This window comes from Palaemon carinicauda, chromosome 1 (genome assembly GCF_036898095.1).
Source record: "Palaemon carinicauda isolate YSFRI2023 chromosome 1, ASM3689809v2, whole genome shotgun sequence".
Lineage (NCBI taxonomy): Eukaryota > Metazoa > Arthropoda > Malacostraca > Decapoda > Palaemonidae > Palaemon > Palaemon carinicauda.
This window is the reverse complement of record NC_090725.1, coordinates 301552976-301565475: the sequence shown is the minus strand read 5'-3', so window position 1 is coordinate 301565475 and position 12500 is coordinate 301552976. Positions and strand designations below refer to the sequence as shown.

The following is a 12500-nucleotide window of genomic DNA, read 5'->3' as shown; positions in this document are numbered from 1 at the left end:
TAACTGCTTCATAAATCGGGTTCTTTATCTAACTGCTTCATAAATCGGGTTCTTTGTGTAACTGCTTCGTAAATCGGGTTCTTTATCTAACTGCTTCGTAAATCGGGTTCTTTATCTGACTGCTTCGTAAATCGGGTTCTTTATCTAACTGCTTCGTAGATCTGCTTCTTTATCTAACTACTTCGTAAACCGGGTTCTTTATCTAACTGCTTCGTAGATCGGGTTCTTTATCTAACTGCTTCGTAGATCGGGTTCTTTATCTAACTGCTTCATAAATCGGGTTCTTTATCTAACTGCTTCGTAAATCGGATTATTTATCTAACTGCTTCGTAAATCGGGTTCTTTATCTAACTGCTTCATAAATCGGGTTCTTTATCTAACTGCTTCATAAATCGGGCTCTTTATCCAAATGCTTCATAATCGGTTTCTTTATCTAGCCGCTTCATAAAAAGGGTTCTTTATCTAACTGCTTCATAAATCGGGTTCTTTATCTGTTTTATAAATCGGGTTCTTTTATATGTTGTATAAATCGGGCTCTTTATCCAAATGCTTCACAATCGGTTTCTTTATCTAGCTGCTTCATAAATAAGGTTCTTTATCCAACTGCTTAATAAATTTGGTTCTTTTTATAACTGCTTCATTTATCAGGTTCTTTATCTAACTGCTTCATAAATCGGGTTCTTTATCTGTTTTATAAATCGGGTTCTTTTATATGTTGTATAAATCGGGCTCTTTATCCAAATGCTTCACAATCGGTTTCTTTATCTAGCTGCTTCATAAATAAGGTTCTTTATCCAACTGCTTAATAAATTTGGTTCTTTTTATAACTGCTTCATTTATCAGGTTCTTTATCTAACTGCTTCATAAATCGGGTTCTTTATCTAACTGCTTCATAAATCGGGTTCTTTATCTAACTGCTTCATAAATCGGGTTCTTTATCTAACTGCTTCATAAATCGGGTTCTTTATCTAACTGCTTCATATCGGACTTCTTTTTAGCAGAGTCTCCCTTTAAGTTTTTTCCTCAAACCATGATGTAAAATCGCCTTTATTAAACTTCATTATGCGATTAGATGACGTTACAAATAATAAGACTCATTTCATTAACTGTTAGGACATATATTACATGTATCTCTTCATCATAAATCTTACTTTCTGATGTACAGTATGTGGTTTATTCCTCAATGATTTTTAAGATTTATTGCTTTCAACGTATTTTACTTTAGGTAATAATCTTATACAACAAGTATTTTAGCAATCATAAACATCTTTGGGCCATAAAGTGACAAAGTATGTTATCTTTTAAGAACTAGAACATCTTTGGGGAAAAACAGTTTTTTAAAGAAAATTTGAAAAATTTTATTAATCAAAATTAAAAATATCACAGGGAGAATGACTGGATAAACACTATGCAAAATCTTTCTTCTGTCAACTCCAGAATAGCTATGAAATATCCCTATGAATTACCAATTGAAAATTAACTACCAAGACGGTGTTACAAATTGTACAAATTGGTGAGATCGGTGTTACTGTATGGACATGAGTCGTGGTATAACAATGAAACAATCTCCAACAGATTTTGTAAATTAGAGAACAAAGCCCTTATAAGAATATTGGGAGGTAAATGGCAGGTCAGGATTAGAAATGAAATTATAAGAGAGATTATTTGAGTGTCATATGTGAATGAGATCATAGTGAGGCGTAGATGGAGATGGTTTGGGCATGCTCTTCGCACTCCCCAAGAGAGATTAGTTCACTAAACTGGGCTCCACTAGAAGACTTGGAAGAACCAGGCCTACATGGCTGAGGACTATGAAACATGAAATAGGAAATGATGAATGGAGAAGTATAGATTTAAAAGGCCCAGGCCTACATGGCTGAGAACTATGAAACATGAAGTAGGCGACGATGAATGGAGAAGTATTGATTTAAAAGCTCAAGTTAAAGATGACAGGTGAAATCTAACCGAGACCATTTACGTCAATATGCGTTGGCGGAGATGATGATGTTATTTAAAACTAAGTGTTTGTCTAGACAACTAATTGCTAACCTTGACTTTGTGAAAAAAGAGCTTGGTATTCAGTAATACCTTTCATGGTGTGATTAACGTGGCACATGAAATATTCAATAGGATTTACCCAAGTCCTTCGCACGGTAACTCTCCTTTTGGGAGAAATGTCAGGGAAACTTCGGGACAGAATATGATAACGCTTTTAGGTCAGAACATTTAATAGATTCAAGCAATATTATTATTAATATTACCAGCCAAGCTACAACCCTTGTTTGAAAATTAAGATGATGTAAGCCCATGAGCTCCAACAGGGAAAAAATAGCTCAGTGAGGTAAGGAAATAAATAAACGATGAGAAAAAATTAACTATAAATTAATCTAGAAAACAAAGCACTGCAAGTCTTCATTGCCAGAAGTTATAACCAATTCATGCTTGCTAATTTTATCTATGATTTACTATACTCAATTTTTTTTAATGAGGCGCATTTGTACCGACTTGCAGCGGTGCCCTTTTAGCTCGTAAAAAGTTTCCTGCTATCTGATTGGTTAGAATTATCTTGTCCAACCAATCAGCGAGCAGGAGACTTTTTGCAGCTAAAAGGGCACCCCTGCGAGTCGGTGTAAATCTGCCTCACCAAAAAAAATTGACTATGCATCAAGGGCTGAATTACTGAAAACAATCAATTAAATTTTTACAGTCCAGTTTGATACCTATTAAGATAATTATTGAATTTATTCCCAAAGGCGCCATTTAACACTGTTGAGTCAACTGAGTTTTTAATTAGTTTGTTTATATCCAGAAATCGGAAGCCATTATGGTCATAATTCGTAAACAAAGGAGATAAGAGCACAGAGGATCAAAGTGCCTATTATCTTGTTATCGTTTTGCAATAGATTTTGTCTGATCTCTTCACTCCCAATGACTTCTAAGTACAGAGTTTCTGTACAGAGTTTTTGGTGCTATTAGGAATTCGGAAAATTTCAGCATGCAATGATTTACTAACCACAAGTCTTTGTAATGAAATTCAATTGTAGGCCTATTGTTATTACTAATTTGGAGAGAACAAACGGTGTTTACATTATTCTTTGGACCGGAAACATTGACACTATAGTCAATTTCTTTTAGCGATGCAGATTTGCACCGACTCGCAGCGGTGCCTTTTTAGCTCGGAAAAGTTTCCTGATCGCTGATTGGTTAGACGAGATAATTCTAACCAATCAGCGATCAGGAAACTTTTCCGAGTTAAAGGGGCACCGCTGCGAGTCGGTGCAAATCTGTGCACCGACTCGCAGCGGTGCCCTTTTAGCTCGGAAAAGTTTCCTGATCGCTGATTGGTTGGACAAGATAATTTTAACCAATCAGCGATCAGGAAACTTTTCCGAGCTAAAAGGGCACCGCTGCGAGTCGGTGCAAATCTGCCTCGATAAAAGAAATTGACTATACCTACTTTGTGTCTTCCTCTCCTACGCCTTCCTAACACTCCAATCCCATAAATAAACGAATTTTTTGCCCTACATTCTTTCCTCACGACCAAAACCTCTCATGACACTCTAGATCTCAAATTTCTCAACCTATCAATTCCTCCTACACTAAATATACTGTATAACCAGTTCATCCAAACTGTTTGTACCATTTCCTTACACTTATCAATCTCTTAATACATTGCCACTATTATCCTTAAAAACTCAAACGTTTTACCCCAATCTTTTGCATACATTCCTCACTTCACCTAATCTGTGAATCACCTCCACTCTTATAGAGTCAAATGCCTTACCAAATCCCTTAGTGGCTATTCTTCCTCCTTTCATATCAGTATTTATGGCTTCCTCTCTAATTTCCATTCGCCCTGATAACCTTACTCTTTATCATATTTATTATCGGCTATCTATGTTTCTGAACACTTTCAAACTCTTCCTATGGTGTCTGCCATTTTTCTTTGCTGTAACCAATCTGTATTGCATTGTCTGCAAATATTAATTTTCTTAAACCACAACTGTACTGCACTCTACTTTCTCTAAATTTTCACATATATGAAGATTTGTTACAGCAATGAAGACATAGCACCATTGTTTTTACCTTTTTTTTTTTACACTAGAAATGTATTTTCAATATTTGATTATTCTCAAGATATTATCTTTCTATATCTGCACATACAGCATTTAGCGTTTTCTTTTATTTTCAAACTTACCCCTAACTTAAGCCCTTTCAAACTTACCCCTAACTTAAGCACTTTCAAACTTACCCCTAACTTAAGCAATTCCATTACTAAACAAACAGGCATAACTGGCCTTTTTTTATATCTAAATCTAGCTGCTATTGTACCTTCAATTGCTTTCTCCCATCTCTCTTCCCTCTCTTCTATGTAAAATATGCACAACTAGGTGTTTTTATACACTTATGCAAATATATTTTCATGAACTGTCTTACTTTTCAATCGAAAATTATACCATTTCTTCAATAGCATGCTAAGTAGCATTGTTCCCTTATAATTCTCATAGTTATCTCTGCCATCTGTACCTTCATACAGTGGAACATCCATTCCTTTTGGAGCCTTTCCATCAAACAGACATACCTTTCAAACCCTGGTCATTCATTTGATTATACTATTATTATATCATGGCTGCATCATCTCATCTCTCGTGTACTTCTATTTGCTTTTATTGTTATTTTTCTGTTATCTGCTTTCCTAATTACCCTTCTTACATTCTCATTAGTTAATCCTACAAGTCTACCCCAACTTAAACTAATACTTTCTACTCTTTCATCGTTCAGTTATATTTATCTTTGGTCTAATTGCATTCAATGAATCTTTTAAATGTTAACTTTATTGACTGCATTCGGTTCATACAATATCTCCCTTTTTGTATCCTTAGAATCCTTTATTCATTGACTTATCTGCATTTGCTACCCAACAGAATTTCCCATTTTCCCATAAAGTTCTTGTTCATTATCTACTTTCTATTTCAAGTAGCAGTAGCTATTAAGATGAACTTGTATATTATATAAAGCATAAGAATAATGAAATAAGTGAGATTTATTAGAATAGGTGGAAGTATGTATCAAAGTGTTGAAAGATGACATGGTCATGCAGAGAGAATAGAAGATTGTTGGTTGATGAAAGTTAGAGTATACAATTTTGAAGTGTTAAGAAGTAGGAGAGAAAAGTGAATTGGTTGTAATTTACTTTAGCGATTGGGATGAGAAGGCCACTCAGCGCCAAAGTTCAATTTTATTTGTTCCTTAAAGTAGAAATTATGAGGCTGGACAGTAAAATGGTAGAAAGAAAGAGGGAAAAGATTTAAATTAAAAGACTAAACAGTGGGTGGAACTATTTTTTAATTAAACTTGTACAAAATTGTACTTAATTAATCGTCAAAGTTAACGATATCACAGGAAGAATTACTGTATAAACACTATGCAAAATCTTTCTTTCGTCAACTCCAGAATAGCTATGAAATATCCTTATGAATATTAATTGGAAAAATAACTACAAAGATGGCCTTACATATTGCACATTCTATATTTAACATCGTTACTTATTATTCAACACAAGACCAAAGAGAAAACTACCCCTTTGTCTAGACAACTAATTGCTAACCTTGACTTAGTAATAAGAGTTTAGTATTCAGTAGTACACTTCAAGGTGTGATTAATGTGGCACATGAAATATTCATTAGGATTTACGGAAGAGATAGGCTATTCAATTCAACAATGACTTTTAAATCATGCATTGGATTGTTGTGGCCTGGTTGGTAACGTCTCTGCCTGGTGTTTGCCAGTCAGGGGTTTGAGTCCCGCTCAGACTCTTAAGTGCATTTAGTGTCTGCAACCTTACCATCCTTGTGAGCTAAAGTTGGGGGAGCCTATAGGTCTACCTGCTGAGTCATCAGCTGCCACTACCTGGGCCTCCCTGGTCCTAGCTTGGGTTGAGAGGAGGCTTGAGCGCTGATCATAATAATATATGGTCAGTCTCTTGGCCATTGTCCTGATTGCTAGGGCAGTGTCAATGTCCCTTGCCTCTGCCATTCATGAGCGACCTTTAAACCTTTAAATAGAGTGCACTGTGTGAGGTACCTGATGGTATTTTATTTCTAGAATTTTCATACTAATGAAGAGATGTTTAAAAGGAGGACCATAATGTCCTAGAAGCTAGACAGTATGTGCAAGAGAGATGGAATCAGGACTGGAATGAGGCTGGGATTGTATTATTATTATTGTTGTTGTTGTTGTTGTTGTTGTTGTTGTTATTATTATTACTCGCCAAGCTACAACCCTAGTTGGAAAAGCAAGATGAAATAAGCCCAAGGGCTTCAACAGGGAAAAATAGCCCAGCGAGGAAAGAAAATAAGGAAATAAATAAATGATGAGAACAAATTAAATATAAATCACTCTAAAAACAGTAACATCGTAAAAACAGATATGTCATATATAAACTATAAAAAGACTTATGTCAGCCTGTTCAACATGGTGTTACATAATATTTGAAATAAATAAAATATGGAGGTTATATTTCAAAATAACCTTGACTTCCTGCTTTCTATAGAGCATAGCTCGATTACAATTTTAAGAACAAGTCAGCAATACTTTGACTTTTTTACTATTTATACAATAAATGATAAGTAAGCTTATTTTATATATGCAGTATGACGACAGGATTTAAGCTAACACTTCAAATATGTAGTTGTCTTCAAGACGCCCAACGTTCGGTATTGTCATTATTGTAATTATTGTTATTATTACTATTATCATTATTATTATTATTATTATTATTATTATTATTATTATTGTTATTTTGATTATCACTATTATTATTATTATTATATTGTTACAATAATAATAATAATTATTATTATTATTATTATTATTATCTTGATTACCATTATTATTATTGTTATTATTATTATTTTGATTACCATTATTATTATTATTATTTTGATTACCATTATTATCATTATTATTATTATTGTTATGATTATTATTAGTATTATTATTATGATTATTATTATATTATTTTGATATTATTGCTATTATTAATGTTATTATTATTATTGTTGTTGTTGCTCTTGTTATTATTATTATTATTATTATTATTATTATTATTAGCTAAACTACAACCCTAGTTGGAAAAGCAGGATGCATTAAGCCTAAGGGGGGGGGGGTGTTGCTCCAATTGGGAAAGTATCCCAGTGAGGAAAAGAAATAAGGAAATAGAATAGTGTGCCTGAGTGTACATTCAGGTAAGAGAACTGTAACTTAAGACAGTGGAAGACCATGGTACAGAGGTTATAGCGCTATCCAAGTCTAGAGAACAATGGTTTGATTTTGGAGTGTCGTCCTCCGAGAAGAGCTGCTTATCATAGCTAAAGAGTCTCTTCTACCCTAACTAAGAAAACAGTAGCCACTGAACAATTACAAAATAACACAACTTTTATCGGTAGTGGCAGTCGGATTTACTATCAGCAAACATTCCACTGTGTGTGATGAGAGCTCATTATTAAGGCTGCACTTGACAACAAATTTGTATATGTCAGACTTCATTTCCCTCCACTCTCACTTATAACAAGTATGCTGTTGGTGAGATTTCTGTGCATAGCGTGCAGGTTCATAGCGATTTTATCCACTGTGAAACAGTTAATCTATGAATGTGTTAATCGTTTTGATCTTCTCTTTTTCAAAGTAACGTTGTATTTATGGAAATAGCTTAATATTATGACATATAATGCAGAGTAGGAGTTCAACATAACACAAATGTTTGTGTGCATAATTACTGTATATATATATATATATATATATATATATATATATATATATATATATATATATATATATATATATGTGTGTGTGTGTGTGTGTGTGTGTATTTGTGACCCTTTCAAAACAGCCGGTAGGGAAAAAGAACTATAGAATGCGTATGTGTGTTGGTGTGTGTGTGCGCGCGGGGATACCCTTTTCCTTTCGTAAGGAGTGTCTCCAGATTTTACTGATATGGTTTTTATCAAGAAGGTAAAACTCCATCTCTGTGATAATATAACCCTGAAGTCAAACTGTACGCGAGGTTTAACTCTTGACATTAAGTTGCTGAGAGCAGAATACTTCCAATCACATGAGCTCAGGCAAAGAAAATCTCCCACCATCACCAATCAGCCCTGACAAGCGTGGTGATGAAAACTAGCCAAACCCCAGATATGAATAGGCATAGCTGAGGCCTTTGTCCTGTATTGAATTAGAAATTGCTGCATTGAACCATTGTTCTCTAGCCTTGGGTAGTGCCATAGCCTCTGTACCATGGCCTTCCACTATCTTGTATTAAATTTCTCTTACTGGGGAAAACAGTAAGCAAATATTCAAAGCACTTTTCTTTGGCGTTATGGGTTATTTCCTAACTTCATTCTTACTCTTACACTGTTGTGCTATAAGTTTTCGAATCAAGCCATGAAAACTTGAGTTTAAAAATAACATTTTTTCACAGTGATTGCCACATTTAGCCGAAACTTTTCTATTTGATATCCAAATCAGGCATTGGGAGAGACAGTTTTACCCAAAATGCCAATTTGTTATTATTACATATCTTGTTGTGGGAGTTCGTACTTAAAAACAACAACATTAAGAACAGGTAAAAAAAATCTTTGTCAATTTACATATCTTTATGTTGGTATATACTGCGTTTGCCTTTTTAACGATTATGCTTTTTCAATCTGTTTATAACAGTGGGTTTATTCTACAATTTCGGATCTTAGTCGAATTTATATCTTCTCCGTATGAATAATTAGCGAGTGTTTGGATATATATATATATATATATATATATATATATATATATATATATATATATATATATATATATATATATATATATATATAGAGAGAGAGAGAGAGAGAGAGAGAGAGAGAGAGAGAGAGAGAGAGAGAGAGAGAGAGAGAGAGAGAGAGAGAGAGTGCTTTCCGGTTACACACAACTCTCCCCGTCCCTCGGGTAGTAAGGAGAGGGAATGTCATATCCTGATGAAAGGAGTTGCATGTGTTTGCATATCGATTTAAATATTTCGTCGTCAATTTTTACGGGTCACGACACGATATGTACACTATGCATATATATATATATATATATATATATATATATATATATATATATATATATATATATATATATATATATATATATATATATATATATATATATATATATATATATATATATATATCTCACCCGGTGAGATACTACCGCTAGAGTTATGGGGTCCTTTGACTGGCCAGACAGTACTACATTGGATCCTTCTCTCTGGTTACGATTCACTTTCCATTTGCCTACACACACAGCGAATAGTCTGGCATTTTATGTACATATTCTCCTCTGTCCTCATACACCAGGCAACTCTAAGATTACCAAACAATTCTTCTTCACCCAAGGGGTCACTGCACTGTAATTGTTCAGTGGCTACTTTCCTCTTGGTAAGGGTAGAAGAGACTCTTTAACTATGGTAAGCAGCTCTTCTGGGAGAAGGACACTCCAAAATCAAACCATTGTTCTCTAGTCTTGGGTAGTGCCATAGCCTCTGTATCATGGTCTTCCACTGTCTTGGGTTAGGGTTCTCTTGCTTGAGGGTACACTCAGGCACACTTTTCTGTCTTTTTTTTCTCTTCCTCTTGTTTTCTTAAAGTTTTTATAGGTTATTTAGGAAATATTTATTTTAATGTTACTGCTCTTAAAATTTTCTATTTTTCCTTGTTTCCTTTCCTCACTAAGCTATTTTCCCTGTTGGAGCCCCGGGGCTTATAGCATTGTGCTTTTCCAACTAGGGTTGTAGTTTAGCAAATGATATTAATATTGATATATATATATATATATATATATATATATATATATATATATATATATATATATATATAAATATATATATATTTATATAAATATATATATATATATATATATATATATATATATATATATATATATATATTATACATATATCTGTATATGTACCGTAGTCTTGGGTAGTGCCATAGCCTCTGTACCATGGTCTTCCACTGTCTTGGGTTAGAGGTCTCTTGCATGAGGGTACACTTGGGCACACTATTCTATGTTATTTCTCCTCCTCTTGTTTTGTTATTTTTTTATAGTTTATATATGCGATATTTATTTTGATGTTGTTACTGTTCTTAAAATATTTGTCCTTGTTTCTTTTCCCGTTGGAGCCCCTGGGCTTATATCATCCTGCTTTTTCAACTAGTGTTGTAGCTTAGCAAGTAATGATAATAATAACCATTATTGGACACTTGGTTTTTATTATATAAGGGATATATATATATATATATATATATATATATATATATATATATATATATATATATATATATATATATATATATATATATATATATATCTGTGTGTGTACACACGTGGGTTTATGTACAGTAATTGGCATACACTCATCAATCATTATTGGACACTTGATCTTTATTATATAGGGGATATATCTATATATATATATATATATATATATATATATATATATATGTGTGTGTGTGTATATATATATATATATATATATATATATATATATATATATATATATATATATATATATATTTGTACATGTGTGTACGTGTGTTTATAAATTGTAATTAACATATATTCATTTGAAATGACTTTTGATTATCATGAACGCACACACAATTAATTCCCATTGAGGCATCTTAAATGTCAACAAACAATCTGGATTGAACTGGTATCCCGAGTCCAACAAATATTTACCAAAACTTATGTTAAGACACCTTTAGTATGATACTGCCAATGCACGTCATAAATTCTATTATTATTATTATTATTATTATTATTATTATTATTATTATTATTATTATTATTATTATTATTAATTGCTAAGCTACAACCCTAGTTGGAAAAGCACAATGCTATAAGCCCAGGGGCTCCAACGGGGAAAATAGCCCAGTGAGGAAAGGAAACAAGGAAATATGAAATTTTTAATAAGAGTAACAACATTAAAATAAATATCTGCTTTAAAAATTATAAACATTTTAACAAAACAAGAGGAAGAGAAATAAGATAGAATAGTGTGCCCGAGTGTACCCTCAAGCAAGAGAACTCTAACCCAAGACAGTGGAAGACCATGGTACAGAAGCTATGGCACTACCCAAGACTAGAGAACAATGGTTTGATTTTGGAGTGTCCTTCTCCTAGAAGAGCTGCTTACCATAGTTAAAAGAGTCCCTTCTACTCTTACCAAGAGGAAAGTGGCTACTGAACAATTACAGTGCAGTAACCCCTCTGGTGAAGAAGAATTGTTTGTTAATCTTAGTGTTGTGAGGTGTATAAGTACAGAAGAGAATATGTAAAGAATATGCCAGACTATGTGGAGTGTGTATGTAGGCAAAAGGGAAAATGAACCGTAACCAAGAAGGATTATAATTGCATGGGCCAATTCTAAGGGTGAGCAGCTGGTTTTTAAAAAATGAAGGGATTTTAAACAAACCTAATGTAGTCTATCTATATCATTTTAGTTAAATATCAAGTAAGTAGCATAAGGGTAACTGCATAGATAATATATTGCTTTAATAAAGAAATTGAATTATTTGTAGTTTGGTTTTGTAAATTCGTTAGTGTTTGTTGAATAAAGGAAGATCAACTCTAATGTTACATTGACATAATCTAATCGATGTAACTTTCCCAGATGACGTATATGAGTCATCTTAGAAGGTTCAGAATGTTCACGTGGATATGAGTCTTTGCAACTCTTAGATTTGTTACAAACAAATGACTAAGTGAATTCATTTCAGACATCTTGTTCAAACAGTTGACAGAAATTCATAACACTTATCCCTGTGTAGTTAATATTGTTTAAAGATATATAATTATGTAGGCTTATAATCCATAGCCTACATACATGTACAAGAAAGTAGTTTATTAAATTGTTCATGTAGACCATCCATAACTCCCTTGGTTATATAATTGATAACCAAGCATAACTGATAATAAACCACTCCATAAAGAAAGGAATTTCATGCGGGACTGGAGTTATGTAAAGCGGCCTGAACACCCGCTAATCAAGAATGACAAACCAATTCAATTGAAGGTTTATACATAATATACATTACATCATAAGTGGGTGTTACTGTCTGTATGGTATTCATTGCTGTTGATAACACGTACTTTACATCCGTTGTGCATTTACGAATGCCAAACATTTCTTACATAATTTACACGAAGAGTAACTTGGTAGAATGAGAAGGTACGACGTTTGCCAACCTGACGTACGATTCATGCTTTCGCGGTATAGGCTTAGTAGAGAAAAATATTACGTAGGCTATGAAGCATTCTAAATTATTCTAAATTATTTCAGCATACTGTTCGCCATCATTTTTACCGTTTACTGAAAACGATGGGATTGATTCTAGAATGTTGGTCGGACATCTATGTACGATCAAGGCTGTAAATAACAAGTTTGTAAGACAAAACGTGACAGGAAATTAGATATA

General features: G+C 33.3%; 1 protein-coding gene across 1 annotated transcript in view; it reads left to right on the top strand.

The window, feature by feature from the left end:
• Positions 1-12500, top strand: part of LOC137645360 (heme-binding protein 2-like) — a 95253-nt gene that overhangs the window by 20699 nt on the left and 62054 nt on the right. The window lies entirely within an intron of this gene.